Raw genomic sequence first — 27,502 nt, 5'->3', positions numbered from 1 at the left:
ATTACGTTTCATTTATATTCAACACCGCTGAATATACCCTTCCATTGAGTGCAATTGGTTCTGGCTGTAGGGCCCCCAAGGTACAGCTTCTGATCTTACACCTCCACAGTAGACCAACCTCTACTGCTGACAGCATGTATCCAAGTGCAGCAAGGGTTGGCAGCAGGGCCTGGCTTGCACCTAAGTCTCTACAGGTAACCAGCACCCACTGTGCATGGCCAGAGCAGTTGGCTACAGAGTGTGACCTATCGCCAGGAAATGCACCCAACCCCCAATATATGGCCAATCCCTGCAGCATGCAACCTTCAACTGTATGTAGCATTGATTGGTCGCACGGTCTGGTCTTTAGTCAGGGCCTGCATCTGATGATTGTGAAGTGACCAACCCCTGCTGCTGCACATGGCCTTCAGCACTGCACAACAGTGCATAAATGCAGGGCCTAACATATGGTCAAGGAGTTGTGCTCAAACCACAGAGCACAGCCATACACGATGAGGAAGGCCAACTGCCACTGTGCATGGGCCTTGGCCATGTGCAGCAGGGATGACCAAGCACAGCACAAAATATTTTTTTTTAAAACATTTTCAGGATATGGGGACCCTATGTTGGATTTGCAAATCCTAACACTCCAAGGAGAGTCTAATATTTGTAAATATACTATATGATTTGTGAATCCAGTCATAAAAAGATATTTTTTAATTTATTTAAACCTTGTGGAGGTAACTCTGAGCTCACCAACATAGGCCCCGGGATCAGGTTAGACTCTGTAGTTTTAGAACAATTAGTGTTTAAAAAGTGTTCTGGTCTAAGGAACGAAGGAATAACATTTTAGAGAAATCTGGACTCTCATTCCAAAAATCCATGTAGGATTCACAAATCCAACTGAAAAAGTATTAAAAAAACACTGAACTAGGAAGCTTATTCGCCCGTCCTCCATTGTGGATTCACAAATCCAGCTGCAGAACAGTGAACCCGCCATTATCTGATTTGGCTTGCCCATACAAAAATTATAAACAAAAATTTTGAACAAAAAAGCATAAGGAGCAGGGTGAGCCTAGCCTGACTAGTGGTCCATGATCCTGTGCCCCCCTTGCCTTGTGCCCCATATGAGCAGGATATGTGCCTGATGTTACAAAAATCTGAATTGCAAGCACTTCATTTGCTTAAACTGCATGCTAGGTGGCTCATTTTCATATGAATTGTTCAGAAGAAAAATACATTACAATTCATGTTTTCTAATTTGACTGGAGGGCCAAGAAGGGGCATAACACAAGAGGACCGATTTATTCAAATGTAGTGCAACGCAGTACAGCAACCAAAGGTCTTTAAGGGAGCCTAGTGCCACGTACACAACTTAGCACCATAGTCAAAAGTTGTGTATGTGATGTCTAGAGATGATTTTGTACTGGAGGGGTAATCTGGTACAAAATACAAATACTTTTCTATTATTGTATCCATGCTGTATAGGGCAGCATACATGCAAAGTCTGAATAGTATGGAGAAATTAAAAGATTGCTCCAAATTAATGCCTATATCAAGGAGTTATTATATGTTGGTACTAAACCCTGTCTAAAATGTTAGTAGATAGGGCTTTGCATCCAAAAACATGAGTGGTGGCCTGGGAACGCCCATATACCACCCCTGGGACACCCCTTTGATGAAAAGTTGCCTTCTTTTGTGCTGGAAAGTAAATACCAAATCAACAATTTGCACTGGTTGGCATCATAGGTGCAAACTGCAGATAAATCCACCCCAAGGTGTTGTTACCTAACACAGAAAGCAGACCGTAAGGACGCCCACAGCTGAGACAGAAACAAGGTGCCTAACATGTCTGCAGCACAACCCACTAAATGAAATGTTGCAGTTTGCTGCCCTACCTTCAACCATATTCTTCGACAGATCCCCCGCTTTTCAGGATCAGGTATGAAAAACTTCTTGATGTAGAACTTTAGGGGCTATCTGCACAATGTATGTTGTCTTATCAGGTGGGGTGGCTCTGTGTGCCATCTTTTTCAAATATTGACAGTTTTGACTCAGGTTAGTCAGTGCTTACAGTGTTAGCTTGAGTGCATTACATCCTGCTGCTCTGGCCTCTGTGGTCCTTGGCAAATCATTTCACTTACACTTGTCTCAATTTTGTAATTTGACAAAAGTTGAGGGATTGACACACTGGCGAAAAGTAAATATAAAAAGTTGCAATTAATATACTTATAGGCAAACAATTACACTGGTTATGCGCAGCACTAAAATATAACTATGTTCTTATTTATATCGTATGTGCCTTTTACCCATCAGCAAGAGGTCGTAGCACTATATGAACAACTGTCATACTCTCCATAATAAGGAGCGAAGCTGGCAAATTTTTTAACAAACTTTGATATTTCTCTACTTTAATTTTTACTATTTTTTACTCACACCAGATTTGCAACTCTTGATAATCTGTATGCCACTTCCTTTTGCAACCTTTTTTAATCAGAGGTTTCTCTAAAGAATAGAGCACAGACAGAAAATGAGAATAAGAAAATGGTCAGGACCAAACAGTACTTTTAGCTGTTAACTACCTTGATAGATTAGCTGTCTCTAGTTACACTGCGATATCTGTCTCCAGACAATTGCATTTGAAATGTTGGGTCTGAGTTACTATGCTTCAGTTCCTCCTTTTCACAAGCAGCTGTCCTGCTGCGTAGTCTCCATAACTCACCAGAAGTGCCTGCTCTACATAGCAAACGAACCATGTGACCCACTTTCTGGAAAAGCGGCTCGTTAGGCTTGAGAGGACTAAGTACAAGATAGCAAATAGAGTGGAAACACAAGGAGTTGGGAAGGAAGTGGTGTCTGTGAGAACCTCACATGCCTCACCCAACTCCTGCATGAGACCAACCCTCAATCCCAACCAACAATGTTTTCTGAAAGGGCGCCAAGAACATGAAGTGAATGGGAGCATTTTGCGGCCTCATTCGGGCATTAATGGTGTATACGTTTTACACAGGGTCATACACAAACATTTTGCCTTCATTCTCCTATTTTTCTGACTTCTTTTTGTTGGCTCTAGGACTCTGGGCACTTTATCACTGCTGATCAGTGCTAAAGTGCATGTGCTTTCCCATCTAAATTTGATATGATTGGATTACTCCTGATTTGCCTATTTAATTTACCTGTAAGGCCCTTGTACAGTGGTATCTCTTATAACCTGAGCCTGTAAATTAAATGCTACTAGTGGACCTGCAGCACAACTTGTGCCACCCACAGAAGTAGCCTTGCAAACCTGTCTCAGGCCTGTGCCACTGCAGGGCCTGCACGCGCAGGTTACTGCTACAAGGACCTGGCATCTAAATTCACTTGCCAGGCCTGGAACTCCCCTTTTACTACACATACGTTACCCCTAAGGTAGGTGCTATCTAGCCCTATGGGCAGGGTGCTGTGTAGGTAAGAGGCAGCACATGTGTCTTGTTGTGCGGCCTGTCCCAGTAGTGGCAAACAGACTATTTGGTTTCTCACTGCTGTGAGTGCTGCCTGTCTCATGGGAGTGCATTAGAAATGCCTTTTAATATGGCTCAGTGGTATTTTCTGATCTAGGAGGGGTGGCGCAGGCATGTTTGGTATGGTTTGGAATGGTAATGAAAAATACTACTTACTGGTGTGGGTAGATTTTTCATTACCATTGTAGAAATTCCACTTCTAGAAAGTTGGCATTTCTCTGTGCTTATGACTCTGGTGCTTTTGCAGCTTGACTCCAATCCGCGTTTGGGGGTGGGAGAGTAACAGCTGGGCTTTGTGCATACATTCCAGACAGCCAGTACACAGGGAGGGTGGAGGTGTGACAGGATTGCATCTGCATACTGAGTGGTTTCTCTGGGATGGAAGAGGTAGAGGCACAAGCAGGTACCTGCTTTGGTGCTCTCACCATAGCGGCCCAGGAGATTGCACTGCATGCCCAGGGTGGAGTGCGATGAGTGATGTGTCTTCATCTCTTCCCCACCCAAACCCCTCAGGCTGTGGGGACCTGCAGATGGCCACAGTCACCACCTTCTGCCAGGGAGTCTCTCCACAGCAAGGCAGAAGGAGACCGCTCCCCAGCATGGCACAGCAAAGTCCTGTGACAGAGGCAACTGCACCACGCACTTGCGGGCAGCAGTCGTGGGAGCGTTTTGTTCTGTTATTCCCCTGAAGAGGGGCCTGGCGTGGTTCACGATGGGGCCCCGAAGCCAGTAGGGCTCAGAATGCGGCCCAGTGGACAACGGTCTGCTGAGAGGTCACAAGAGTCAGCAGCAGTGCCCTTGAGGACGTGGGCAGCTACTAGACAAATTGTACTCTGTGGGGGAAACCCAGAGAGGTCGCCCCGCGGTACTGCAACCACATGCGCGCCCCCACACAGAAGGGACATCTCTTTGGGACCAATCCCGATATGGCTTGGAGGAAAACCTCCAAGGAGGTCCCGTGCCTGCCAAGACCCTTATGTCCAATTCACCACCCTGATAATAAACAGAGAAAGGAGGGTCTGTAACGTTAGGAGGTGAATTCTCCAGTAGGAAGCGCGGATGCACTTTGATCCTTGTGAGTAAAGTGATATGGGCGATCCGGTCAAGGCATGTATTTCGCTCCATGATTTCGCCCTCACTGTTCCTACATTGTTTTGATGACCTAATTCATACCATAGGTTGTGCTTGCCATGTTGGGGTGACGTTCATATTTGCAGGATCAGTCTGTGAGAGAGTGGGAGGGTGTGTCTAGGATTTATGCCCTATGGAAATGTTTTCATGATATGTGCTTTTATTTTGCTGATAATAATGATATGCCATTTGGGAATGTTTCACTCTGGGGGCAATTACTTTGGTGATAATGATGACCTGACTACTGCTTGTTTTGCAGAATACTAGTAACTTATGTGTTTACCTGACTACTGCTTGATTTTGCAGAGTACTCGTAACCTGTGTGATGTCCTGAAAACTGCTTGTGTAGCAGGGTATTACTGATGCATGTCAATTTTGGTCTAATGATGTTATATGAAATACAGTATATTTTTATATAACTGGTTGTGGAGTCTTCTTTTATTTGTGGTGTATTTATTGTGTCACTAGTGTTGTATGTGTTGTGCAAATGCTTTACACATTGTCTCTGCTCGTGCCAACCTGCCAAGAGGGTGTGCAGGTATGTAATTCCTGTAATTCCCTTATCCTGACTAGAGTGTTGGTCCCTGCCTGGCTGAGGTGCCTACCCTAGCCAATCAGAAACCCCAGTTCTAACAAACTAGAAGATGTATGTATTTCCTGAGAGCCTTTTACGGTAGCGAGTAATGCGCAGTCAATGAGGACATTTATATTCTTGTCAAGCAGGACTTCTTCAGACAATTCTGGTTTGTACAACACTACTTTGCATTCTGGGACTTCTAGTCCATTTCCCTAATATAAGAATCCCAAAATGCAAAGCGCTGCTAACTATAAAGACAGATATGTTCACAAATGGTACGTGGCCACTTTATAGCTTTGCATTTACAGCCAGCATGTGACAGACAAGGTGTAGGGGTAGTTGGCAAATTGGAGGATCCTGAGAAGGCAGGATATAAAAGACATGCAGCTGATTGGAGAGTGCTTGCTAGGGCTGTATAGCATAGCCATCTCACACTCCATGTTATGACAAACACCTCTTTGAATCCTGGTTATTAATCTACAAATAAATGCTATCAGGCGTTACAGTTAAATTAATTCACTAAAAGAGCTATAAAGCTATGAATGTAGCTCGAAGTGAGAGAAGGGGTAGATGCTATCATGGCAGGTGTGTTTTATGCTTTGGGCATGCATGTGCTATGTTAGGAATAGGATTACTGGCCAGGTGTAAGGATATGTGGACACCTGCTTAGTGACTAACGCCCTCATTTCAACCTCAGTGGTCTTTTTCCAAGAACGCCGAGGTACTGCTGTGCTGAAGACCGCCAGTGGAGGGGGTTTTCCGCACAGCAAATCATGCTAGCAGCCCTCCGTCCTTTTTCGGATGGAGAGCCGCCAGCAGCCATACTGGTGGTCGGCAGGGAAGTGGAGGCTGCTCCACCTCCACCGCCCCGTCATCAGAACACCGCTCACCGAATCCCAACCCAGGATTCGGTGTGGCGGTGTTCTGGTGACGGGGAGCTGGCGGCGAAGCAGCCCCCATGGATCCCGTCCCCTCCTGGAGGATCACCGGACAAGGTAAGGTCATCGTCCGTTAGGTGAGGGTGTGTTGTGTGCGTGCATGGGGGTGTGAGTATGTAGAGGGGGTGTGTGAGTGCGTGTATGCATGCGGGGGGTGTGGTGTGTGTCTGGAAAATGTGTGCAGGTCGGTCTGTTTGCATTTATATTTGTATGTGTGCGGGTATGTGTTGTTGTAGTGTATGTGTGCATGTAGGGGGGTGTGTATGTTGATGTTGGGAGTGGGGTTGGGGGGTGTATGTTGATGTTGGGGGTGGGGAGGGGGGTCCTGCCACCTTTGGGGGGCAATAGGGGGGTCAGGGGTGTGGGGGAAGGGAGGTGGGAGAGGCCCCTATCAGTGCCAGGGAAACCACCCAAAATCCATGGCGGTATGCAGGGTCCTGATACCGCCGGCGGGCTGGTGATGGCGGACGGGCTGGAGACCGAAGTCTCCAGCCCAGCGGTTGTCACCGCCCTGGCGGTCGGAGTGGAGAAGTGGCGGATGACCATGGCGGTAACCGCCATGGTCATAATTCCATTTTTTTTTCGCCGGCCTGTTGGTGGTATTATCGCCACTTTTCCCCCGCCCGCCAGGGTCGTTATGAGGGCCTAAGTCTGCAAGATATTGGTGCAGAAAATACGTGTTGTAACCCCAACTACTCACTTTACCCAACTGTGTGATCTAATGCAACGCACTCTCTTTCACTAGATCTTAGCTTAGATACAGGAAATTAGCTATGTTTAACTGGTGTATGAAGATGGATGAAGAAAGGATGGCTCCAGCCAAATGTCTGTTTTTGGTTAAGAAGATGCAGAGCAAGCCAAGCTTTTTTCTATGCGAATTGTCACAAAATGCAAACAGAAAGATAGATTAATTGAGAAAAGGATTTTCTTTGTGGATAAATACATTACATTTGTACTATCCTTTATTTACTATTGAGCTTTTGTATACTTGCCATTTTTAAAATGCAGCTGATACATGTGTAAACTGTGCAGTAGTCTCACACTGGGCACAATACTCTGGCTCTTAAAGCCAAAAAAACTATTGGCTCAGGCTCATCTCTGGTTCAGCTCTGGACCTGCCCACTGCTTGTGCAATATAATGTAAATGGTCAGGAACCTAAAAGGGTTGGAAGAAAGATGGCAGTAAGTAACACTGGTATAAATAAGAGGAGTTTGAAGCAGTGTCATTGTAAGGATTTGTGGAGTCCCAGGCAAGACAAATTTTGGGGTCTCTTGTACGGAACAACTATGAATTTGTTACTGATTTTCAGTTGATTCAACCCCATCTAGATGCCACACAGGATTTAATTATACATCAAACTTTTAGAAATGGGGAAACGCAAAATCATCTAAAAGCAAAAAGAGTGAAAGTAAAGAGATAAGTGAGGGACGGAGAAACAAGATAAGGAGGAAAAGGTGGGGTAGCTAGAAAGAAAGGTATAGAGGAAGGGAGCGAAGAGGAAGTAGAGATATAGGTAAGGTTATACAATGTGAGAGCTAGATATAAGGTGGAAAAAATAAGAGAAAGGTATGAGATATATGGGGGTGGGGCATTAAGGCATGAGGTAGTGAGAGAAATATAGCGATACAAAGTAGATAGTGATGATGCAGAGAGAATTAGCAAAGAAATATAAGGCAAATAGCAACGTACAGAGGGTGGTGAAAGGTACAAAGAAGTATGGGAGTTAGAAAGAGGCAAAGAAGAGAGAGTTGAGCTAGAGATGTGGTAGATATACTGAGATGTAGAGAGAGCTGAGGTAGAAAGAGTAAGATGAAGAATGGAAAATAAGAGAGAGAGAGAGAGAAAGAGCACGAGAGAAAGAGAGAAAGAAAGGTGAAAAAGAGAAAGATAGGCAGTACAGAGATTTGACACAGATAGTCAGAGGTAGGAGTAGGTAAAGAAACAGTGTAGGGAGACAGCCAGGGATTTGGTAAAAGGTGAGGCACAGAGTAGATACAACAAGACAATGAGGAAAGAGAGAGACGTGAAGTAGGGAAAGGTGAAACAGAGGGGAGAAATTGAGAGGCGATGGAGCAATGTTGATAAAGGTGATGTTACAGGGATTTACCTACTTAAGGATTGTGAGAACTGGCATGTTATGGTGCTGTACACACCAATGCACTGAACATTAGAATGGGATGATGAGCATAGATATTTATGGCTCCACACTGACTGCAGGTGGATAATTTTACAGACAAGTAATCTGAGGGTATTAAAAACCTAAACCAATGTAACAACCCTTACATCCTAAACAGATGTTTGATGCATGGAGCGCCCCAAGCACAATGAACTGCATTGGCCTATTTGGGCATCAGATATTGTTCCTGATTACCTTGCATATGTTTATTTAATTACCCTCTGATATAATGTTAACAGCCTGTAGCATAATTGTAATGATATTTTATTTTCTGACATGGCAACAAACTCTACCTCAAACTTATCTGAACCAACAACATAAAGAGATTTTAAGCCTGCCTCAAAGCATCCAACCCTGGTTATCAGCAAACTACCTGATGGTGAAACCCATGAAGACCTATATTCTCCTCTTTGCCAAAAATTATTTGATTCAGTCATGGCTTTCTGAGTTCATCCTAATGGGTTTTACATCCAACTGACAGAAAAGGACTCAAACCACTCAAACAAGTATATCGCCAAAACATCCTGGTTCTAACTGGCTCTCTTGAAACATTGTGAAATCTTTTCTCCCAGGAGAATACTTTAGAACGACAATTCAAGACCTAGGTGGTCATTACGACCTCGGCGGTCTTTTCGCAAGACCGCTGAGTTACCGCAATGCTGAAGACCGCCAGTGGTGGCGGTCTTCCGCGCCGCATATTATGACCACTGGCAGCCCACCGTCCTTTTTCGTACGGAAAGCCGCCAGCAGCCATACTGGCGGATGGCGGGAAAGTGGAGGTTGCTCAACAATACAGACACCCACACAAGTCCGCCTCACCTAAGATCAGTGATAAACTGGCGATAGCAAAACCCACACCGTCACGCCAACAAAAATACGCCCACACTATCACGACCCATGAATCAACGCGGCGGTCATTCAAACGCGGTAAACCATTGGCGGTACACACCGCTGCGCTCAAAATACACAAACACATACACATACAAAACACAACCACATTGGACAATTCAAAATAACCACACCTGATACACATACACAAGCCACACCCATACACTCACACCACTATAAAACACACACCCACATTACCCACAACCCCTTACAACGACGTTTCTGGAAGAAGCACAGAGAGAGAGAGAATAGCAAACACAACACCAGCATCCACAGGCACACAACACCATCACTCATACAACATCTACGCACCTCAAAGAACACACACCAACACAACACATCACACGGCACAACAAACATCACCTCACACATCACCCACACCACATTATGGCACCTCAAAGACACCCCAGGTTTTCTGAAGAGGAGCTCAGGGTCATGGTGGAGAAATTCATCCGGGTAGAGCCACAGCTATTCGGATCACAGGTGCAGCAGACCTCCAGTGCAAGGAAGATGGAGCTATGGCGGAGAATTGTCGACAGGGTCAACGCAGTGGGACAGCATCCAAGAACACGGGATGACATCAGGAAGAGGTGGAACGACCTACGGGGAAAGGTGTGTTCCGTGGTATCCAGACACCAGGTAGCTGTACAGGGCACTGGGGTGGACCCCCACCTCCTCCCCCACAACTAACAACATAGGAAGAGCAAGTCTTGGCAATCATGCATCCTGAGGGCCTCGCAGGAGTAGCAGGAGGACTGGACTCTGGTAAGTCATATCTTTACTACTTTATCCCCCACACCCTGCCTGCATGCCATCACAAACTCCTACCCCTACCCTCACACCCATCACCCCAACACCCCACAGATACCTAACTATCACACCCCACACATCCTAATACCAAGCCCTGCATGTAACACCAATGCATGGACACCCATCACCAAAGCATGTCCAGTCGAGAGACTCACCCAGGCCACAAAATCACCAAATACACACGGGCCAAGCCAATAATGCAAGCACAAGAGTAGAGGGTAACTTACCCATTGCACAAGATGGCACACACAGATACAATAACTATGCATTTACACCCCAACAGGACCCCTACCCAACGTCACCGGACAGGAGGTGGCAGCCACATCCAGTCCCCCCACAGAAGAGGCCCACAGTGACGACAGCAGCTCTGCACGCCTGGATCAAGATGACTAGCCCGGCCCATCAGGGACCTCGGGACAGTTGGTTCCCCTGCCACAGTCACAAACCACCACTGAACATCCCCCCTCAGGAAACACCGCCACAGCACCCACCCAGCGGGCCCATCCCTCTGTCCCCAGGACACGTCAATCAGCAGTGTGTCGACCACTACAGGGACCCCAGGCAACCCCACTAAACCAAGACAATCAGGCACCTGGGGTCAGTGGCAGTGGGCACACGGTTCAGGGGACAGAGGCACAGGATAACAGGGAAGCTGGGAGGACTGGTGTGCGACAGGGGGAGGACAGGCCCAGGGAACCTACTCTCCACGAGGCACTCTCCAACATCATGGGAGCATACCATCATTCCCAGGCGACCATGGGCACAGTACTGGCCAAGTTGCAGGAGACCCAGCGACTGCAGGGGGGACAGTACCTGGGGATCAGGGAGGACTTGAAGTCCATTAACATCACCCTGGTCACCATTGCAGGGGTGCTGGCAGATATGGCCGACACCATGAGGGAGACAGTGGCACACCAACGGGCCCCTGACACTAGCCTGAACGATGAACAGCCCTCCACGTCCGCCGGTGCTAGTGGACAGGAGGTCCTGCCACAGGACCAACAGGCCACCAGCACCCCACCCCCTGCAGAAGGAGAACCACCCCGCAAACAGTCCCTGAGATCCAGGCACAAGACAGAGAACATTGCCAAGACCCCCGCCAGGAAATAAGACGCTCCTGATTGTCACCCTTGTGTCCCACTATGTCACCCTGACAACCTTGAACTGCCACTACTCCACCTCCTATGTCCCCTTGGACTATGCACCTGTGAGACCAATAGACTGGACTCCACCATGGACATTCCTCCACCATCACCCCAGCCCATTGCACATACCCCTCCACTAAATAGCACTTAAAAAAACACCCTTTAATCACAAAACGATCTGGAGTCAGTACTTTCACAAGTGTGTTATTAAAACCTCTCTGACAAATAGCAATGTCAATGTTCATTTTCACATACCAATGTTCTACAGATGTTGGGCAGCAATAAACATAGCAGAAGGCAGAACTGTCAGGGTCCATACACAGAGGTAAAAAAAAGGCAGAATCATGCAATGTCCTACAGTAGTATGATATGAAAAGGATCAGTGCCAGTCTCTTACCTGTGTTTCACTGGAAGTATTGCATGATGATGTTGTTTCGGTTGTCTATATCTTCTTCTTCTGCCTCTTCTTCCTCACTGTCCACAGGCTCCACAGCTGCCACAAGACCAACAAGACCAACATCAGGCACATCCTGCAGAAAAGGCACCTGGCGTCGCAAAGCCAGGTTGTGCAACATACAGCATGCCACGATTATCTGGCACACCTTCTTCGGTGAGTAGTATAGGGAGCCATCTGTCAGATGGAGGCACTGGAACCTGGCCTTTCAGGAGGCCGAAAGTCTGCTCTATTATCCTCCTAGTTCACCCATGTGCCTCATTGTAGCGTTCCTCTGCCCTTGTCCTGGGATTCCTCACTGGGGTCAGTAGCCATGACAGGTTGGGGTAACCAGAGTCACCTGCAAATATCGAGGGACAACTGTTAGACACACACCAACCCTTAAGGACTCTCCGATACCCAGACACCTATTCAAACTGTGTTGGGACTTTGGGCTCACCTATAAGCCACACACAGTGCCTCTGGAGTTGCCCCATCACATAAGGGATGCTGCTATTCCTCAAAATGTAAGCGTCATGCACTGAGCCAGGATACTTGTCATTCACATGGGAGATGTACTAGTCTGCTAAACACACAATCTGAACATTCATGGAATAGTAGCTTTTGCGGTTTCTGTACACCTGTTCATTCCTGTGGGGTGGGACAAATGCCACATGTGTACCATCAATGGCACCAATGATGTTGGGGATATGTCCCAGGGCATAGAAGTCACCTTTCACTGTGGGCAAAACCTCCACCTGAGGGAAAACGATGTAGCTGCGCATGTGTTTCAGCAGAGCAGTCAACATTCTGGACAACACGTTAGAGAACATTGGCTGTGACATACCTGATGCCATGGCCACTGTTGTTTGAAAGGACCCACTGGCCAGGAAATGGAGTACTGACAGGACCTGCACTAGAGGGGGGAATTCCTGTGGGATGGCGGATAGCTGACATCAGGTCTGGCTCCAACTGGACACATAGGGCCTGATTCTAACTTTGGAGGACAGTGTTAAACCGTCCCAAAAGTGGAGGATATACCACCTACCGTATTACGAGTCCATTATATCCTATGGAACTCGTAATACGGTAGGTGGTATATCCGCCACTTTTGGGACGGTTTAACACCGTCCTCCAAAGTTAGAATCAGGCCCATAGTTCCTGGATTGTGGAACGATCAAGTCTGTAGGTGATAATGATGTGTCTGTCTTCCATAGTCGACAGGTCCACCAGGGGTCTGTATACCGGAGGATGATGCCATCTCATCATCTGCCCCAGCGGATGTGCCCTATGGAGGAGAAGGGTGAGCAGAGGGTCAGACAGCACATAGCTTGCACAAGGGTGTTTTGAACAATTGTGATGTAATCGGTGTGTGGCACTGTCTGTCCGTATTCCTGCCCAAAAGTGCTGTGACGCAGTTAGCTGCCCTGCCATGTGGCCCCCTGAAATGGCGGCTGCCTGACCTGTAAGGAGGGACAAGGGGAAATGAGGTAACTGCGCTGGCGTTGTGCAGCGTCCCGGTAGGCGGACGAAGACCGCAGCGCAATTCAGCATTGGTTATCATTGGGCCCTATGGGTTCCAGCAGCCAATGACGATGTACGCCGGCGTTGACGGTACGCACCACCGCGGACATAACCGCCATTTTCTATCTCTTCACTCACTTGATACCTGACCTTCAACAGGAGAGGACCTACACTGCAAGTGCTGCTGTGATCGGAGTCTGGAGGCGACAATGGCTACAGTGTCTGGAGAAAGGGCCCCTGCCTTCATCGCGGAGGAGTTGGACAACCTGGTGGCTGGGGTCCTCCCCCAGTACACACTACTCTACGGTCCTCCAGACAAACAGGTGAGTATACTGTGAGCATGATGGATGGGACATGAATGTATGGAGTGGGGTGGATGGAAGATACGGGGGTGTGCTGAGGCCAGGATGGTCAGTGTATGTTTTTCTGGGCCAGGGTGCGAAGTTGTGGCCAATGAGTAAGAAGAACCGGACGGGGAGTAAAATCCATTCTTACTTCACTTTTCCTGTAGGTCAGCGCCCACCAGAAGAAGGGTATTTGGCGTGCCATTGCCAAGGAAGTGTAGACCCTGGGGGTCTACCATAGAGGGAGCACCCACTGCTGCAAAAGATGGGAGGACCTGTGCCGCTGCACCAAGAAGACGGCAGAGGCCCAGCTGGGGATGGCCTCCCAATGTGGAAGGGGTGCCCGTGGCACCATGACCCCCCTGATGTACCGGATCCTGGCGGTGGCATATCCTGAGTTGGATGGGCGCTTGAGGGCATCAAAGCAGCCACAAGGGGGTGAGTACAGTCACATTCAGCTGACTCTGCGCACTGTATGAGGTGTCTGGGTGGGGGAGGTGGGCTGTGGGCTCCCCTAGGCCAGGACAAACTTGCTAGGGTAGGTCCATTGTTAGGCAGGCTCTGTGGCACACCAACCCAGAAAGTGGTAGTGGCCATCTACACCTAGTCAGGCTCCTCTGGGTTCCAGGTGTGCATCAAATGGGCTTAGGCACAGTCCCCCATGGGCAGGTGGTTTTCCCAAGTACAGTTAGTGCATGGCCTAGTGCATAGGGCTGCTCCCTGTGTGTTGTGTCCGCCAACGGTGGTGTTGTTGCTGGCATTGACCATGTGTCTCCCCTGTCTTTCCCCCCTTTTTGTTTTGTCACCCTGTCCATTTGTGCATTAGCATCATCTGGGGGAGGAGCATTGGCACCGGAGCAGGAGGAAGCTGCAACCCACATGGCTCAGGAGGGTGAATGTACGGAGTCTGAAGGCACCAGTGGGATGGAGGGCGAGGGGAGCTCCACAATGGAGACAGGAGGAGACACCAGCGACAGCGACTTCTCCTCTGATGGGAGCTCCCTTGCGGTGGCGGGCACCTCTGTGCCCACAGCAACAACAGGTACAGCCGCCACCCACCCACCAGCACCGCCCTCCCAGCAGCCCCTCAGCGTGTTTCCCGTGCCCGCTCACCCAGGAGGGTGGGCATCTCCTTCGCCAAGGCACCTCAGGCCCTGCCCCAGTCAGCCCTACTGCCCTCAGTGAGGAAGCTATTGACCTCCTGGGATCCCTCACTGTTGGGCAGCCAACCATTTTGAATGCCGTCCATGGTGTCGAGAGGCATTTGCAGCAAACAAATGCATACCTGGAGGGCATCCATTCTGGTTTGGCAGCCCAACAGAGAGCATTTCAGGCTCTGGCCTCTGCACTGATGACAGCCATTGTCACTGTGTCCAGCCTCCCTCCTCCAACTTCCAGTACCCAGACCCAATCCCCTCTACCTCAGCCTATCCCAAGCACACCATCAGACCAGCATGCACATTCATCAACACACAAAAGTGGCTCAGGCAAAAATAAGCACCACACATCCCACAGGCACTCACACAAGCATCATACCCATGCAGACACACCAACATCCACTGCCTCCACTGTGTCCCCCTCCTCCACATCATCCACCTCCCTCCCAGTCTCGTCTCCACACACATTTGCAAGCACTACATCATCAGCCACTACCTCCATCACCAGCACGCCCATCACCACACACCGCTCACGTACAATCACCACTACCATGCACACGTCCTGTGTCCTCTCCCAGTGTGTCGGTGAGCCCTCCTCCCAAAGTACACAAACGCAGGCACACACCCACTCAACAGCCATCCACCGCACAACAGCCTCCAGCCCATGCACCCTCACCCAAACTCAGCAGACGTACACCTCCTACAACCACCTCTTCCTCCACTCCCAAACCCCCTCCATCTTCCCGTCCCAGTGTGTCAAAGAAACTTTTCCTGGCTAACATTGACCTCTTCCCTACACCTCCCCCCTGTCCTTCCCCTAGGGCCAGAATGAACAGATCCCATCCAGCACCTCAGCCACAAAATCCTCGAGCACTGCGGTCCCTGCAAGTCCAGCAACATCGCGGGCTGCACCCATCAGGGCTGCCAGTGTGCCACCTAGTGAGGCCAAGGATCACCCCATTCCACCACCTGCCAACGTGAAGAAGGAGCCCACATGCCGTAGGGAAAAGCCGCACCAACCACCCAGCAAGGCCTCCTCCAAGACAAAAGAGGATAGTGCCAAGGTCCCAGCAACGACTTCCAAGGTGGGGAAGGGACACAAGGCCAAAGGGAAGTCAGCTCAGGGCACGGAGACTCCGGGTGAGGGACTGGTGTCACCCGTTCTGCAAGAGATAACAGCAACCTGTACGGCGGTGGCCACCGCCACCTGCACCGCCACCTGCACCTCCACCTTCACGTCTGCTGCCTCTGGTACAGTCCCCAGCATCATCCCCAGAGAGCAGCCGTCCAATGCTGCAGGAGTCGTCCTGCTGTCTCCCTCCACAGGTGCTGACACCAGCACCACCAGCAGCATCTCCGACACAGCCACTGCCGCAGCCACCGCCACCTGCCTCGCGATGTGCCCAGCCAGTCCCACCACAGCCGAAATCAGCATCATCCCCAGTGGGCAGTCGTCCCAAGCTGCAGGAGACGCCCTGGACCCTGCACACACTACATGAGGCACCACAACCAGCACTGGCAGTACCAGCAGTTGGCAGGCTAAGTCGCCACAGGGAGGAGTGTGTCTCTGCCACCATAGAGTATCATGCTACCTGTTCCCAGAAAATCTCGTGGCTCACACACTCAGGTGAGGGAATGGGAACTGCCACACCCCAGGTGCAGCACTCTGGGCACCAGCCCCCCTTCAGAACCAGTGGAGAACAGCATCCACTCACCCAGTCCTTGGCAGTTTGAAGCACTCTGGGCACCAGGCCCCCTCCAGAACTAGTGGAAAACATCATCCACTCACCCAGTCCTTGGCAGGATGAAGCACTCTGGGCACCAGGCCCCCTCCAGAACCAGTGGAGAACAGCATCCACTTGAGAAACTGTGGCCTTGCACTCCCCAGGACCAATGCGTGGGCAAACCACCCACTTGAGACACTGTGGCCTTGCACTCCCCAGGACCAATGCATGGGCAAACCACCCATTTGAGAGACTTGAGAGACTGTGGCTTTGCACTCCCCAGGATAAAGCAGAGGGCAAACCACCCACTTGAGAGACTGTGGCTTTGAACTCCCCAGGATAAAGCAGTGGGCAAACCACCCACTTGAGAGACTTTGGCTTTGCACTCCCCAGGATAAAACAGTGGGAAAACCACCCACTTGAGAGACCGTGGCTTTGCACTCACCAGGACCAAGCAGTGGGCATGGAGCCCCCTCGTGGAGCAGTGGCGTCGTCCCATCATCCGGCTGAGGTGCCCCCCCTTCCCCCTGAGGTGCCTGTTTTTTTCGACCTGATGCCTCAGCAGTGTTCTCTCCGTTTTGAGGCAGGTGTCATGTGTGGGCTTCGCCCATGCTTTTTGGGACCACTGGTCCACGGACATGTAATGGAACAATATTCGGACTTGTGAACTTACTGTAAATATTTGTATATACTGATCTATTAAATTTATGTTGGCGTATCTGGATTTTCGATTATTACACTTGTTACAATAATTTCATTTGGTCCTTGCGTTCTTTCAGGGGGTTACGGGGTGTAAATGTAATGTTGCTGCATGTGTTTATGTGTGTGTTGGCGGGGGTGGGGGTGTTGCGTGTTGCGTGTGTGTGTCACTCTCTTTTTCCTCCCCCCACCCCTGTGTGCTAGGTGCTGTACTCACCGTGGTCGTTGCCGCCGTCTTTGATGTTCCTGGTAAAAGAGGAGGTAAACCAACTTTGGTAACACCTGTAACTCGGGCTCCATGGCGTCCAGGTTCCTCATTGGGTGTCGAGAGGTGAGTGGTTTCCATTTCAAGTACTGTTTCCGCCGTGCTTTTGATGGCGTTGGTACCGCCCCGGAAAAGCTGGCGGATTGTTGTGTCATAATACAGTGGGCGGTACACTGTCTTCCGCCTGTCTGTTGGCGGTTACCGCCGCGGTGTTTGTTGCTACCGCCGTGGCGGTTGGAATGTTAATGTGGCTCTCTGTGTTGGCGGTTTCCGCCATGGTCGTGATTCCATTTTTTTTAACGCCGGCCAGTTGGCGGTATTACCGCCGCTTTATCACCGACCGCCAGGATTGTAATGAGGGCCTTAGTGTCATATGCAGATGACACTCATATTATCATGGCTCTCACTCCAGAGAACGGATGTGTTTCCTCACAGCTTAATTCAATTCACCTCAATGAAGGCATGAATTGGATATCAAGGAGCTGTCTTAAACATAATAGTAATAAAACAGAGGTCATGGTGTTTAGAAATGACAAATTAAGTGGATGGCAACTAAGATGGCCCGAACAATTGGGAGATCCCCCACCAACCCTGCACCAGTGATCACGAGCCTAGGGTTCTGGATAGATGAAAAATGTACTTTGGAAATGTAAGCCAATAAGCTTACTGGTACTTGCTTTGGGATCTTCAGATCCCTTAGAATTTTTTTTTTTACATATGCTACCTCCTCCAACAAGGAGAATTGTGGTGCAGAGTTTGGTCAATTTGTGTCCACACTACGGGAATTCCCTATATTTGAGGATAAATCGTCTCAAAGTAATCCAGAATGCAGCAGCAAGAATTTTGTACAAGATCCCAAAGCACCAATCCATTCGACAAGCTCTAAAAACACTCCATTGGCTACCAGTGGAAAAAAAGGACATGGCTCAAGGTCATGTGTATTGCTCACCGAGCCACTCAAGGGAGAGGTCCAGTCATTATCCTGAACCTACAGTCTGCCTATGTGCCAGGAAGATCCCTTTGATCAAGTTCCCAAAGTTTTCTGTTGATACATAAGGTCAAAAGAGCGAGATGTGGGGGCCAGCCCGTTGTATTTTTGGCTCCCAGGATATGGAACAACCTTCCTAAATAAAACAAGCATTTGCAATGCAACGGGTCTCGCGTTCGCTCATGTTAGAGCTGACAGAGTTGTAAACTCATAACCCGACTTTTCACCTATCGGCAAAAGTGCATTTATGCACTTAACCCGAAAAAGTGCAATTAACTATGTAAAGCGCTCGACTTCTGCCAAGCAAAATCGCGCTAGTAAATTAGAAAAAAAGTAGTCCACGAGCCGGACAGATAACAGCAAGCCTCGCATGTTTTCTGTACTTGGTCGATGCGCTCAAGGAGGTCTAGCCACCGGAAAAGGCATGACGTATGCATGCCTTAGACTAATGAAAGCAAGCAGATTTTAATAGGAAAGCCCACGAACCAATGAAAAACACAGACGTGACGTCGACAGGGCTCCGAGCCCTTTTCTAAACACTAAAGCGTCTTGCTGCGATACGCATGCGCAAGAGCATGCAACGCAGGCTCGACCCTAAAAAATAATAATACTTTTTTTTTTTACAAAAATTACCTTTCTGACGCCGGCTACCTCACTCCTGTTCCCTCTTGATGGTGTTGGTGTCCTAGCAGTTCCTGGGACATCAGCACACGCTCCCCATGCAATCCTGGTGCTGCTCTCATGATAAACCTAGCTTGACAGCAGCGCCAGAATTGGTCTGAGTGGCTTGTTCTGCCGCTCAGACACTGCATGGGAGTCTGTGTGGTTTCTCCAACCTGGCTGTGAAACACAGCCAGATTGAAGAAACCTTAGTGTGCATGTGTGTTTTGCCACCCTAAAACTGCTGGCCAAACACACATGTGCACTTACGTGCACCTCACTCCCCGTCCCCTCTACCATGGCCCAGCCCGCCCCTCCCTGCACATGCTGCTGGCTTAGACAGGGGGCGGTGCTCCTTATCTACTGCGAAGGAGCCACCCCTGCAGTTCAGCTCACTGTTTAGAAACACCAAAACATACAGATATACATACAAAAGCTGCTAACCGATACAGAAACGGTGGGGGCATTATTTCTAGGTACAAGTGGTATTTCTCCAGATATAAGGGTTTCTTCAGAGTTTAGCTGATAACGAAATTAACTAACTGAAAGTAGAATCTTATAGGTTTTGTTTACCTTTCATTAATATATTGTTGATAAAACAGCAGAGGGTGGTAAGGGCCAATGAATGTATGTGATTCTGTGTGGGAAGTCTTAACAAAATAATTATAGATTTATAGTATTTTCGACATAACGTTCCATATCATTTTCAGATTTCACAAAAGAACGTTTAGGGCTTAAATGGGTCACAATAATATTGACAGAGAATGTGCTACATAATTTGTGTTTTTGCGCATAATTTACATAACCTTGCAGCATAATTTGGCCCTCCATGCTGCATAATTGCAGTAGCCCTGACAATGCTGAAATTCTGCAGATTGGTTTGGGCATTGTCGTTCAATAGGATAAGGACAACCATAATTGACAGGGAACCATAAAATATTTTCCATATTTTATGGAGGACCATGGGAGGTGTGTGTCAAAATATATTCCCAAAGTTAAGAGTGTCTAGGCTGGTGTCCAAAGAGGAAAGTGTAACGCCCTCTGGCACTAAAACCTGCTTTTGACACTGGAACCTTTTAGCATTTTACAGGGCAAGTACTCTTCTGATATGAACATTGTATTGTTCACTGTAGGGCAGGTGCACTTCTTACCTGAACACTGAATCAATGTTTAAGGGGGCAGAATGGTAGTTACAATATCTCTTTATCAATTTCTACAGTGCAGACATCCTTCTTACCAGAATGACCTCTTGAATCCTACAGGTCACATACACTTCTATGATAGCAATGTATCAGTCTCTAAGCACCTGTACAATTCTTACCAAACAATGCGTTGGAACCTGCAGGGTTGTGTCCTCATGCCCTGAACTACAGATTGTCCCTGTGGAGCAGATATACGTACTACCTAAAGATGGCATTGGTCTCTACCAAGCAGGTTCCCTTCTTTCCTAAACACTATATTGGCTACTATAGCACAGGTATGCTTGGTATCTTATCAGTCTATCAGCCATACGGAACAGGTACACTTCTTATCAAAGAATGCATTGATCTTTAAAGTATATGTGCCTTTCTTACCTGCACATTGTGTTCTGGGTAGATAGGCTTGCTACCTGTACACTATATCGGTCCCTGTAGGAGAGGTATGCTTGTTACCTGAAAAATGTATCTCACCATTAGGGGCAAGCACTTATTGCCTGAAGTCTGTATCAGTCCCTGTGGAGCAGATACATTACCTACCTTAACATCTATTGATTTCTAGGTGGCAAGTATGCATGTTACCATACCAATGTATCAATTCTAATGACCCGAAGTCTGTTCAGTAGCTGTGGAGCATATCTATTTCTTACCTTAACACTGTATTGATTTCTATGAAGCAGGTATGCTTGTCACCTTAACGATGTACAAAACCCATATATATCAATAGTTTGTGACCCGAATGTTCAGCTGTTACTAAGAGGATACACTTGTTATCTTAACATATTGTTCCCCATGGGGCAGGTACTCTTGTACCTGAACACTGTATAGGTCCCTGCATGCTGCATGACTAGTACCCCCCTGACCTGAACATGTATTATTCAATTTAGGGCAGATATGGTGCTACCTGTACACTATATTGATCGCTGTAGGGCAGGTAAACATGTAATTTGAACACTTTCTCTCATTTTGGCAAAATCATTTAACCTGAAAGCTGTATCAGTGCCCTATGGAGCAGGTAGACTGGTTACATCCATAGCACTGTAGCCATCTCTACGAGGCAGATACTCTTGTTACCGGAACAATGTATCAATCTCTTGTGTATTCATCCCTTGTGACCTCAAGACTGCTGGGTTTCTACGGATCAGTTACGCTTGTTACCTTAGCAACGCATTGTTCCCTATGCGGAAGGTATGCTTGTACCTTAACAGTATATTGGGCATTGTAGAGCTAATATTCCTGTGCCCGGAGGTCTATTTCTGTCCCTGCCGGGTAGCTGCCCCCATGAGTGGTTCATCTGTTACTTTATTGAGGCCTGTATGGAGAGTGAAGCTAACCACAGGATAGTAGAAAGCTTTTTGTAGAATAATTGTGAACTACATACATATCATGCGGCTATGACTGCAGAATGCTCGTTATTAGAAGGAAACAGTATTGATTCCGATGGGCCAATTAAGTAACTATGTCAAATAAAAACAACAGCCACATTTCCAAAATGAAGACATTCCACATTAAAGAAAACTTACAGTAAAGCAACTAAGACCTTAAGACACTGTACATTTCCAATTCAAAAAGTAATGTAACATCAACTAAAACGTGTGTGGGATAATAAAATTAGAGATGAGGTAGGGATTAGAGTTAGGGTTATGATTAGGGTCCAAGGTTGTGTTACAGAAAGAGTAATGGTTATGGATATTAATGGGGACAACGGCTAGGGGACAGAACTGGATTTAGGGTTAGGTAGGTCATAAGGGTAAAGGTTGGGGTACGGGTAAATGTTAAGGTAATGATTGGGTAATGGCCGGGGGACAGAACTATGGTTAGGAATAGGTACATCTTTGGGTGAACTGTCAAAATAGGGTTAAAGGTTAAGGTAAGGATTAGACACAGGCTAGGCAATGGCATGGGTTAGAGAGCAAATTAGACTTAGTCATAGGTGGATTTTAAGGGTAAAGGCTAAGGTGAGGATTATGCATGGGTTACGAGATAAAAATTAGAGTTAGGAATAGGTAGAGTGTAAAGGTAAAGGTCAGGGTAGTGACTAGCTATTGGGTAGGGCTAGGGCACAGAATTGACGTTAGGAGTAGGCAGAGGTTACCGGTTAATGTAAGGATTGTGTTTAGGCAAGGGCCATGGGATAGAAATGGAGTTAGAAAGAGGGTAAATAGATGGTAAGGGTGATGGTCAGGGTTCATGTTGGTTTTAGTGATGGAACAAGGGTTAGGACACCGGTTTAGAAGGGGGGGGAGAGATTAAGGGGAGGAGTCACAAAGGGCCAGTGTGTGGGTTAGTGGTAGGCCACAGTTGTTCAAGGCTGCCACGGTTAGCATAAAAAAGTACAATCAGAGGTGGGTTAACCTTAAAGGGTAGGGTCATGGTAACAGTCAGGCCTGATACCATAGTTTAGACATTATTATTATGACAGATAGTTAACCTAATGAAAACATGTGCAATCGAGGTGACTTAACTGCGGCGTACTTGTGGTGTTTTTATTTTATTATGGGGTTCATTTTCACATCTGGATAGAGCATCGCTTGCCATGGACCACGAGTGCTCCCCGCCTGAACGCAGCAGTGGGCTCAGGACACAACAGGCCTCCCCCTGGTCGCAGCATCAACGGCCCCCTTACCTTTAGAGCAGCCCCCGGTCCCTGACCGAGGCAGACATGGATGATGGGGATTTCCGACGGACGGCGTTCGTCGGCCCACCGTGCTCTCGGCGGCTTCCGTCGCGCTCCAGCCGGGCTCGCGCTGGGGCTCCTCGCTGCTTCCGCCGCGCTCGCGCCGCGTTCCTCACTGCTTCCGCCGCGCTCGCGCCGGGGGCCCCCGCCGTGCGTCTTGCCGCACTCGCTGCCGCAGACGTCCTCTACTAGAGCGGGATGCCGGGAAGCTCAGATCCAGCTCCCCGGGGGGCTTCAGTGGATGCAGCCCCAGCACAGCCTGGGCCCGGCGCGGCTCCCAGCTGGTGGCTTTTTTCTGCTGCTGGGCCTGATTAGACCCTTGCCGGTCCCAGGCCGGGCCCCGTCCGCCAAGGCCGCAACCTCCTCGGCTTTCAAGCTCGTTAAAGGCTTTAAGAAGCCAGACAGCTTCCCTTCCAGCTCTGGCTTTGCTTACTTGGGAGCAGCTAGTGATAAGCCAGCTGCCTGCCCTTCTAAAATTGTCACCAGTTTCGCCTTCGCTGGCCACCGTCCTTCACTTCTTATGCACCCAGCGCTTCTGCTTCCCTGTACAGCTTTCTTTTTCTTCTCAGGCACACGTATTTTGGTTCCTAAACACTTGCCGTTCCTGCTACCCTGTGCACTGTCATTCACTTCTTCGGCAGTCACGGTTTCCCCTTCCCTGGCCTTGTCCTTCAAGTGTTCAGCACCTGGCGCTCCTCTTTCCTCACAAGAATGGAGTCTGATTCTTCTCTCGACAATCGGTCCGTGATCCTGGGCAGCGTGGGATGATGACTCTTTTTCTGCCCAGTGCCCAAGGACAAGGCTCAGCGACCTGTGGTTTTACAAATAGATGCGTTTTGTTATTTCCAGGCACTGTTTTTTTCCCAGAGTGTGTACGGGGTGACCCTGGTCTCCACTTCTCCTGGGAAACAACTATTGAGTGTTTCCTTCTCCTTGGGAGTCAGTTTGGGGTGACCCTGATGTATTATTTTACCTGAAAGAGATGGTGTGGAGCCAATTGCAACCTCTCTCCCCAGGGTATGGTGATCTCTTATCTATGAACCGGCTCTGTGGGGTTCCAGGTCTCCGCTTGTACCAGGAACTGGAGCTGGTCTTACCTTCTCCAGGCAGAGGTAGTGTGACGCCCTAGGCCCTCCCTTATTCCCGGAGCTGTGTGGTGTCTCTGGTCAGCCTGTTTTCGGAGTCCTCAACTCTAAAGATTGGTCGTGTCTTGTCTTTAGAATAGAATTGTATCAGGAAACTGATGTGTGGAGTCGATCCCTCATTTCAAGGAAAGGTAGTGTGGTATCCTTGGCTTCTCCGCTCCTGGTCGACAGCCACTCCTTATATCAATACTGTGGTGTGCTCGGCCATCCCTCTCTCAGGGAATTGTGCTGTTGTGTCCAGGGGGCAGTGGTGTCCACGGTGTCTCCTCCTCTCAGGGAGAAGTGATTTGTGTGCTCCAGCCTCCTCTTTTCAAATGTAGCGGTGTTTAGGACAGGTAATGTAGTGCTCATGGAGCAGTCGTGCCGTATTCCGACCTCCCCTCCTCCTCATGGAGGACTTGTGCTGTGGTACCCTCGTGTGTTGCTGTGGCCTGGTCTCTCCTACTCTCAGGGAGTGGTGCTGTGGTACCCCTGTGTCCTCCCAGAGAGAGGTGGTGGTGTGGCACTTACTCTGTTCCTCTCGGGGAGCGATGATGTTATACACTCAGCCTGCCTCCTCCCAAGGAGCACTGGTGTGGTGTCCACGGAGCGATCTTGTGGAGCACCGGGTCTCCCCTCCTCCCGTTAGAGGGGTTATGGTCCCCCGGTCTCTCTCGCCTCCTCCCCAGGAACGATGGTGCGGTGCCTCTGGCCTTCCCTCCTCTCAGGCAGCGGCAGGTGTATTCCCTCTCTCGGATGAGCGGCAGGTGCACAAGAGAAGCACAGGGGAAGCGAGGCTGCCTGATGTCCTCCCCTTCCCCCGCCTCTCCCTACTCTCCCGCCGCTCCCCCACCCTCCTGTCCCCACTATCCACCAAGGCCCTGATGGGAAGGGCGGCCTGAGACGGATGGATGGAGAGGAAGATGATGCAGGGAGGAGAGGGTGCCTGTTTCCTGCCAGGCCCCTCCCTTCCCTCTCCAGCCTCCTGTCAGCCCCGATCCCTCCTCCTCTCGCTCTCCCTGGTCCTGAAATCTGCAGCCCTCTGTTTCCTCTCACAGAGGTCCAGAACTACCACCCCTCGCCTTCGCCATATAATAAGAGCTGGGAGAAAACGTTTGGGCGGAAGCGGCTAGAAGCCCCGACTCAGGGGTGGGGGGAGCTATACTGCTCCCTTAGAGATGGGGTAGGACTTCCGGTCTGTATTTGCATCTAGTAGTCGGTGCAAGGGAGTGCACCATGAGAGTCGGGCACACAGTGTTGCATGAAGATGCACTCTAAGAAGACGCTCTGTACTGCATACGGGTACACCTTAAGATAAGCGACAGGGCTTCCGCCCTGTATGTGCACCTTGTCCCTAGTGCACAGGAGCGTGTACCTGAGAGTCGGGCACGATGTTTTTGTACGAGGATGCGTACAAGCACACCGTTGAAGGTAGAGCAGCACTCTACGGCGTGTGTGTGTACCTTGTTCCTGCCGCTAGAGAGTGGAAGTGAGACATAGGAGCAGATTTCTACTCCAAGGCAATGTACTCTGAGAGGCGGAGCACAGTCCATGTCAGAAGAGTGTACCCTGGCGGATATTATTGCGTGGTGATGCACCCTGAGGCTTGGGACGTAGATGGGGCATAGGGGAGTATGGACCTTGAAGACGCACCCCGATCTGCGTGACGGGGCGACACTCTACTGCGTGGAGGGTGCTTCCTGAGAGAAGGGATCATAACGCAACTTCAAACGAACGCAGCTTGAGAAATGGAGACAGCTCTTGCGGCATGGGAGTGTACCCTAAGACTTGAGGTGTACTCTGAGAGCTGGGAGAGCGCTCTGTATCCCGTGGATGTTCTCTAAGGCAGTGGTTCCCAACCGTTTGACTTCTGTGGACCCCCATTTTATCATTAATGGAACCCAGGGACCCCCATTGAATCATCATTGGAATCCGGAGACCCCACTGAGTCATTACTGGAAGTATGGGACCTAATTTGTCAATATTTGTAAATATCTTTTAATTTTCTAAGCAGTCGCGGACCCCCAGGGGTCCCCAGACTACAAGTTGGGAACCACTGACCTAAGCGATGGGACAGCACTCTGTGGCATGAAATGTATGTGAGAGCTGGGTACAGCGCTCATCTCTGTGGCCAGGGCCGGCTTTAGCGCTGGTGGCGCCCTGTGCTATAGTCTTTTTTGGTGCCCCCCCCTCACCCCATGACCATCTCCTCGGATTCTCTCACTACCACCCGGCAAATCTGCCCTTCATCTCTCCATAGCCTTCTTTCACATACATTCATTTGTTTTAAAGCGCTGGTAAAGGCTGGCTTTACTAATCCACTCAGCTATCCACATAAAATATCGTTCTGTTCTTTGCAGCAGGTATATTAACATTTTGTGCTACTTTATGGCGAGTCAAAGCTGCCCCTAGACAAAAGTCCCACCTCTCTCTCCATAGCAGGAACATTAATCACAAAAGGTATCTTGATATTTTAATTGTTTCCTGAAGGCCGGACACTCAAGGAACTTTTCAGCAGGTGCCTTTAAAGCGCAAGTTTCTAAGTTATTGCTAAACACAGCGCCCCACTGAGGTCAGCGCCCCTGCCCCCCCAATCAGGTCAGCACCCGGTGCGGCTGCATCGCTGGCATCGCCCTAAAGCCGGCTGCGTCTGGGGCACAATGTGTACCCTAAGAAATGTCAACAACACTCCAAAAGATATGCGCTGTTGGATGGGGTCTATCCTGTGGTACTGGGTGGAACCAAAACATTTGGAACAAAATAGCATTATTGTATTTTAATTGAATTTATATTGTGCTTGCTGCCCCTGATAAGACGTTGAAGCGTTTTATGCAGAATGGGGTGTACCCCGAAGAATCAGTACTGCAATGGAGTGTACCATGAAGAACGAGGTAGCGCTGTACTGCGTGGTGTGCACCATGAGGAACGTGAGAGTGCTCTACTGCATGGGGTTGTGCTTAGGGAATGAGGCAGCGCTCTGCTGCATGGGAGTGTGCCATTAAGAAAAATCAAGAGCTTTACCTCATAGGGCATGGGCATTCGCTAACATTTTTCCAAGGGCCCAAAAGGTTGGTCTGTGATGTGACTGAGAGCCGCATTGATGCCAGCAGGGTGGCGGTCAGGAGTAGGGGAGTTCTGGGGTGGTGAGGGGTGGATTCACAATAAGGTAGGGAAGGGGAAACAAAGTATATACATCTAGTGGCCAAACTGTGCAATGTGAAAACAGAGAGCCCAGGATTAATTCCGGCTTCCCCACTCTACCAAATTGTGTTTTCCTAGGCAATTGTTTGATTTCACGTGCTTGCCTTTTTTTCAGTATCACATATAAGAGGACCTTGACACCTTGTAATACATGACTTCAAGATGTGTGTGGTATAAAACTGTATTTGATTTCATAACCTATGCTGTTGTTCATGTATAATAGGACCACAGGTCACCCAAAGAGTGGCCATAAGAACTGACTTGCCTCTTAGTTCATTGTTGGCATTGGTGACAGGATGGGTAGAAGGGGATGGAGAAGAGAAATGTTTTTAAATTCATGTTTGAAAACTATCACTTTAAAAAAA

The 27,502-nt window shown here is 48.9% G+C and overlaps 1 protein-coding gene across 1 annotated transcript in view; it reads right to left on the bottom strand.

The window, feature by feature from the left end:
• The window catches only part of GABBR1 (gamma-aminobutyric acid type B receptor subunit 1), a 611,722-nt gene extending 586,643 nt beyond the window's left edge, over positions 1-25,079 (bottom strand). Inside the window, exon 1 of the mRNA XM_069237404.1 lies at positions 22,762-25,079. The gene's annotated coding sequence lies outside the window, so the exon portion shown is untranslated. The remainder of the gene's footprint in view (positions 1-22,761) is intronic.
• Positions 25,080-27,502: the final 2,423 nt, after the last annotated feature.

This window comes from Pleurodeles waltl, chromosome 6, assembly GCF_031143425.1.
Source record: "Pleurodeles waltl isolate 20211129_DDA chromosome 6, aPleWal1.hap1.20221129, whole genome shotgun sequence".
Lineage (NCBI taxonomy): Eukaryota > Metazoa > Chordata > Amphibia > Caudata > Salamandridae > Pleurodeles > Pleurodeles waltl.
Note: the sequence above shows the minus strand (reverse complement) of the source record. Positions and strands in the feature narration are given on the sequence as shown.